Genomic DNA, 6,599 nt, shown 5'->3' on the forward strand with positions numbered 1-6,599 from the left:
TTTTTGAGCACCAATATAATTTGAGCACATTAATTTGAGCGTCAAGATGGTGTCACACACATTAATTTGAGCACCAATATAATAATTATGAAGATGCGGGACAAATATTAGACACTCATACACACTAATACAGCTGAAGGCAGTAAAAACATTTTGAAATCCATGTATGCTTTCGGCATTTTCATGACCCCGTATGCTTCATCAATGCTGAAAACTGAACAGCGTTTAGCACTGATTGGAGCAAACCAAATCTTAGACACTCATAAAGCTCAAGGGAGTAAAAGAATTTCAAATACATAACTATATATACTAACAGCAAGCCTTGATAGCTATAAATGCACATGAAAAAGGAACAGCATATAAAACTGGGTGGAACAAATAAAATATTACACACTCATAAACACTCATAAAGCTCAAGGCAGTAAAACAACTTCAGATATATGTATGATTGCAGCCTTTTCATGAGCATTTATGCTTTATTCATCTCGAGCACACATAACATTTGTAAACCAATGTATCACACGCACTGATGGTGACAAGACATATTTGCTCAATGTTGTAATTAAACTTTACAAAATAAATTTAACATGATCCAGCTCTTCATGAAGCCAATCATTATTTCCAATTCTCATATTACACGGTACGCTGTGTGACTTGTACATTGTCAGATTACACATAACACAAAATAAATTTATTGAAATGCAGTTATTACTTGAACTGACTAGTGTATACCTCCAACAACCAAGATACCAAATGAAAATATATGTCATAGAACCGAATTACAGCAATTCTTGCCCATCGGAATAGTAAATTGCATATATAAATCCAGCAGGACTATTTAGACCAGACTTCAGCCTATAAGTACTTCCTTGTAGACGATGTTCTTCATTGAGGTCAGCAAGGACACGGTCGGTCTTTTTCGCTTCTTCCGATTGTTATGTTGCTTGTTGGACTTCTCCTTTGGCTTCTCCTTCTGAATTAGTATTTTTATGTTTCTCTTTGCGGTGCCTCGAGACAAAGCAACATAGAGTTGACCATGAGAGAACACCAGATTAGGTAGACACACACCAACAATCGGGATCGTCTGCCCCTGAGCCTTGTTAATCGTCATAGCAAAGCTAAGCCTTATAGGAAATTGCTTCCTCTTAAACTTGAATGGAAACATGTTGTTGTCAGATGGGCACAGAGGTATTCGAGGAAGGAAGACCCTCCAACCAGCGTGTTGTCCAATAACGATTTCTGCATCAATGGTGTTCCTCTCAAAACCTCTAACAACAAGCCTAGTCCCGTTACACAGCCTATTAGCTAGATCAATGTTCCTTAGAAGTATCACCGGGCAGTTCAGCTTTAGTTTGAGTGCATGCGGAGGAAGACCATTGGGAGTCAATCCGTTCAGAAACTCAGGAGCGTAGTAGCCATGTGGGTCGTCCTCCACACTGTCAAAGCTATGGTAGATTACTTCAGCTCCGTGGAAACGCTCTATCATGCGGATGTTTATCTTGTCGATGTTGTCATTTGTCGTGGAAAGGATTGCATGAGATGTCATGTAACTCGAATCTGCCATGTTGTCATCTAGACTCGGAAACACGTGGTCGATCAGCTTCTCCAGGTCGTCAACCTCGCCTTTAGATGGCAGACAAATATCATCAGGGAGTAGTATGTTGCCTTGATCGTCGGCTTCCTCTATGTCATTACCGACCCTCAGCAAGTAATCTGCAAACCACGTGTCATTATGAGCCCTCATGTTGGTGATGAGCCAAAGCTGCCGCATACTCTTCCATAGATGAGAACTTCGGAGGCTTGCATCAGTTATCTGGCCCCATGACCCCCTTGTGACGACTGGAAGCACCTGCCTAAAGTCCCCGCCAAAAACAACAGTCTTTCCTCCAAAGGGTCGGTCGCATATTCCCATGATGTCGTGCATGCTATTGTCTAATGCCTCAACTGCTTGTCGCTTAGTCATGCTGGCCTCATCCCATAGTATCAATGAGGCCATCCGTAGCAGCTTGGCGGTCCCACTCTGCTTGGTGAAGCTGCACGAGGCTCCATCATCGCAACTCAGTGAGATTTTGAACCTTGAGTGGGCAGTCCTGCCACCAGGCATGATAGAAGCAACGACGCCCGACGTCGCGGTAGCGATAGCAATCTTGCCCTCGCCCCTTACCTTGGCGAGCATTGCCCTATAGAGGAAGGTCTTCCCCGTACCTCCAGGGCCATCAACAAAGAATATACCACCATCACCGCGTTCAACAGCCGCTAGTATCTCGTCGTATGCAGCACTTTCCTCAAAATTCAAGGAAGATGACAATTTAGTGTCACTTTCGACAAACTCAACAGTTGATTCCTCGATGATCTCTCTGGCCTCGCCCTCGGTTGGGTCAAACGCATCATCGATCATTGGAAGAGCGAAATCAATAATATCTTTACCCATAGACTGCAACGTACCCCTAATGTCAAGCAACACCATCTGCTCCACCTCGTTCGGGGACGTGCGTGTCCGACGGTAGTCCTCGAACATAGGCTCAAGGTGTCTATCCCATAAACCGCGCACGTCGCCTGGCTCGCAGTGCACCAAGATTGTTGCAAAGAGCCTCCTAAGAGCGCATGGCATAACCCAATGCTCCACCTCAGTAAGACAGTCATCGAGCGTGTTGTCTGCCTCGATGAGTCCCAACCTTTCACCGGCCTCTCTAAAGCTCCCACATACCACGCCGTCAACGGTGAGCGAGTCCTCAAATCCTATTTTCCCCGGAACATGGTTCAACAACACACGAAGATAGTATCGCTCCACCTTGGTAGGATTGGCAGACACGATACGACCTATTTGAAAACGCTCCACCCGCCTTTTATAGAACTTCTTTCTCTTCTCCCACGTGAAGCTTCCGGGGAAATCCTTGTAAAATATATGCCTTGCCCAAGGGTGTTTTTCGTTTGCCTTGAAATACTCCGTTAACATGGATTTTGAAGCATTCTCGGAGGATACAACGTTCTTCAAGTCAGCCTGTGCATTGAATGCAACCCCGTGCATATTTGGGAGATGAAGAGGCAACTACAAGACAGGCGGGTAATTGGCACACAGTGGGAAGCCAAATATCCTCCACATAGCCTCCGGAGGGGTGACCCATCTTGCGTCAACGTATCTCTTGATCTCATCAAAGTTACCATCAGCGTCTGGCTGGTTGATGCTAAAAGAAGCCTTATCATGGCCCTTATAAATGTACTTATAAATGTATTTTATAGCCTTTATGCTAGAGCAGACCTCGACGTTGATGTGACAATTAAACATCCGCAGAAGGTAAGGGTTATATGGCACAACCCATCATTGACCAACATTTTCCCTCGAACCTTAGCGCTGTCTACCATCGTCTCTACGCCGGTAAACTGGGTATGAGTCCTTGCCTTGTACCGTGTTCTCATTGAACGGCCGCGGGTATCTGCACTTGCATTCATTATCTTGCATGCAAACATTCTTCGGGTTGAGAGCACCGCATGGTCTGTGCATCATATGTTTTACCACCATTGCGTACAATTTCGGATACTTCTGCCTGTTTGGGAGCTCTGCGGAAATGAGTCGGTCATACTGCTGTGGGACAAGAAGCTTATATGTTGAATCCATGATCAACAAAAAATGTGCGTGGGGGAGGCCTCTCTTCTGGAACTCGACTACGTACACATAAGCAACAATAACACCCAGGACCATCTTCTTGAGCAACATATCTTTCATAGCCTCTAGTTTGCCATAGAACACGCGAGCCACAATATCAGGTCGGTCTTGCGCTGTCTGTCCAGGAAGCAACTCATTTGTTATCTCTTCCCATTTAGGGTTGCAAGTCATGGTCAAGAAGATGTCAGGCTTCCCGTATGTATGGACAATTGCCATGGCGTCCATATGTCTCTTCTTCATGTCGCGGTCGCCACCAGGGTAAGTTCCAGGGAGCACTATTCTTTTACCAACAGCGCTTGCTCGCGTCTCTCCCGATGTGATCGCATCAACAACTCCTTTGTACAAATCGGCACGGATCTGCGTCTGGTTCTTCCTGTACCACCTCAACCGACAGCTCTCAATCTTGATGTACATGTCAACCGCCCATTGCTGCAGTAGGCGTGCTCCACAGAGTATTGGATTGAAGATTGCATGCCGTGTTTGCAGCATGTAACAGCAGTAGTCTCCCACAGAGATGCATAACCTGCTATTCTCCTCTGCACATGTTTGAGAACCATCACGTGATCGTTATTTCTAGAAACAAGAAATTATTTATAACAAAGTGGGAGACAAATGACACACCTCCATCATCATCATCATGACACAAACAAGGATTTTGTACAACCTCCCAGGAAACATTATGTTTGGGTAGCTTCGGATGCCATCCTAGCTCCCCCATTGGATAGAATAATGGATAAGACAACGGGTCATATGCCCCTGAGGTCACACGTATACTATGCCTCTCGTTGTTGTTACCACAAAGTGTTATCCTGCGATCAAACCTTTTTGCTAGGTCAGTGCCCTCAACCCAAATTGCAGCGACCTCAGATGACACCGGTCTATTATATCTTCTTTGGTCAAGCCTCTTATCGGTGTTTAGGTCTATCCGATAATCATCGAGGTTGTCCTTGTGTGCACCCAAACTCCTAAATTGCTGGGAGTATGGGTTCTCTTTTAGTATGTCTACTAGCCTCTTCATAACATCCTGGTCTAATTGCTTGGTGGCCGCCTTACGATGATGTAGGTTAGGGTCGTTGTCATAGAAATACAACTTCAGATGATCTGTACGGGAGCTAGGACCGAATGAATGGACATTGTGGTAGATGGTGCCGTGTGCTCGGAATGTGTACACCCCAGATTTCATGTTTGTGTAGTTTTCATCGAGGCTGACACCAAGGGTTGTGAAGGCGAAATGCCCGTTGAAGAACCGTATGTTCTCCCGAAAATGTCTAGAATCTGCATCCATGCTGGAACATAGCCTCATAAGCTCTGGGATTGGTTCCGGGTTGCTTAAGCTGGATCTGGCCATTGGGACAGCAAAAGCCGTCAGTCTCAGACTCAAACTTCCTGGCCTTACAGTGTTTGCAATTTTCATCGAGCTTCAGGATGTGAGTGTTGTCTGGAATGTTTGAGTAGACAGTGTCAAATGGATCAATCTCACTGGGTTTAGCGCTAGACATGATCGCTTCCTCGTCATCATCCAATATGTCATTATCGGATCCTAAGAGGTATTTGTTGGAAAATCACGTTCAAAACAGAAACTATTAATACATCACACAACAATAAAGCTCCAAAGTGTCATAGTGTAGAGTTGGCGATACCTTCGTTGCAAAACACTCATCAATCAAGTCGTGTGTTTCTGCTCATCGCCCATGGCGGGAGGGGCGCGCCCCCCACCCTCGTGGACAGGGTGTGGGCCCCCTGGTCTTCATCTTTGGCGAGGATTTTTTATTATTTATTTTAAAATATTCCGTGGAGATTCAGGTCATTCTGAGAACTTTTGTTTTCTGCACATAAAAGAACACCATAGCAATTCTACTAAAAACAGCGTCAGTCCGGGTTAGTTCCATTCAAATCATACAAGTTAGAGTCCGAAACAAGGGCAAAAGTGTTTGGAAAAGTAGAGACGACGGAGACGTATCAACTACGGACATGATTTTAAGGTCCCCATGTTTAAGTGCAAATGGGTCAATCTGTCAGGAGGCGGGGTACAGGTAGACCCACAGTACGGAATGACAGCAGTGGATCTGAAAAATCTTGGGTACATTGACGATCCGTTCGTCCTAGCCAATGATGTGGCACAGGCTATCTATGTGAAAGACATGTCTACCAGACCGAGAAAAAGAAAAGATAAGGAAGCGAATACATCATACGATGAGCCAAAGCGCCACATAGTTCTTTCAGGAAAAAGGGACATCGTGGGAGTGGAGGGCAAGACAGACATGTCTGAAGATTATGAAAAGTTTCATGAAATTCCTCCCTTCAAAGTCAAGGCTGACCCCAGCATCCTGATAAACGATGAAGATTATCCATGGTTACGGCGCAATAAGCAAATGACACAAGCGAAGAAAGAGTGAGACTTTCACCCGCAACTATTATGATGATACCATGCCAACTTTGTAACAGAAGAGTATGATACCATTGTCCGTTTTGTACATGCACATGCTATGTGGGTGAAATTATGATACCATGCCAATTTTCAACTTTTTCAAAGTTAATTTGAAATGCTTTACTGTCTTATGGTTCGGACCTCGTAATACCATTAATCCCGGTTCGCTCCTTGTCAACTATGTTCTCACCAAGAACACTCTCAAGAGGGCAGCCACGTGGGCCATTGGTCCCGGTTCGTCTGGACCTTTTGGTCCCGGTTCCACGCACGAACCGGGTCCAATGCGCCTCGCCCCTGGCCCATGACCGTCCCGGTTTAGTCCCACCTTGCCAACCGAAGGGCGCTCACACCGGTTTATAAGCCCGTCCCTCTCTGCCTTGTTGAGCTCCTCTCAAAGTGAAAATAGATGCCCCTATATAGGGAATTTGACCTAAATTCATAGTGAATTTCTCTAAAATTCATAGAAATTTATTATGAATTTAGGTTGAATTTTCTCTATAGGCGCAT

Source organism: Triticum aestivum, chromosome 4A (assembly GCF_018294505.1).
Source record: "Triticum aestivum cultivar Chinese Spring chromosome 4A, IWGSC CS RefSeq v2.1, whole genome shotgun sequence".
Classification (NCBI taxonomy): Eukaryota; Viridiplantae; Streptophyta; class Magnoliopsida; order Poales; family Poaceae; genus Triticum; species Triticum aestivum.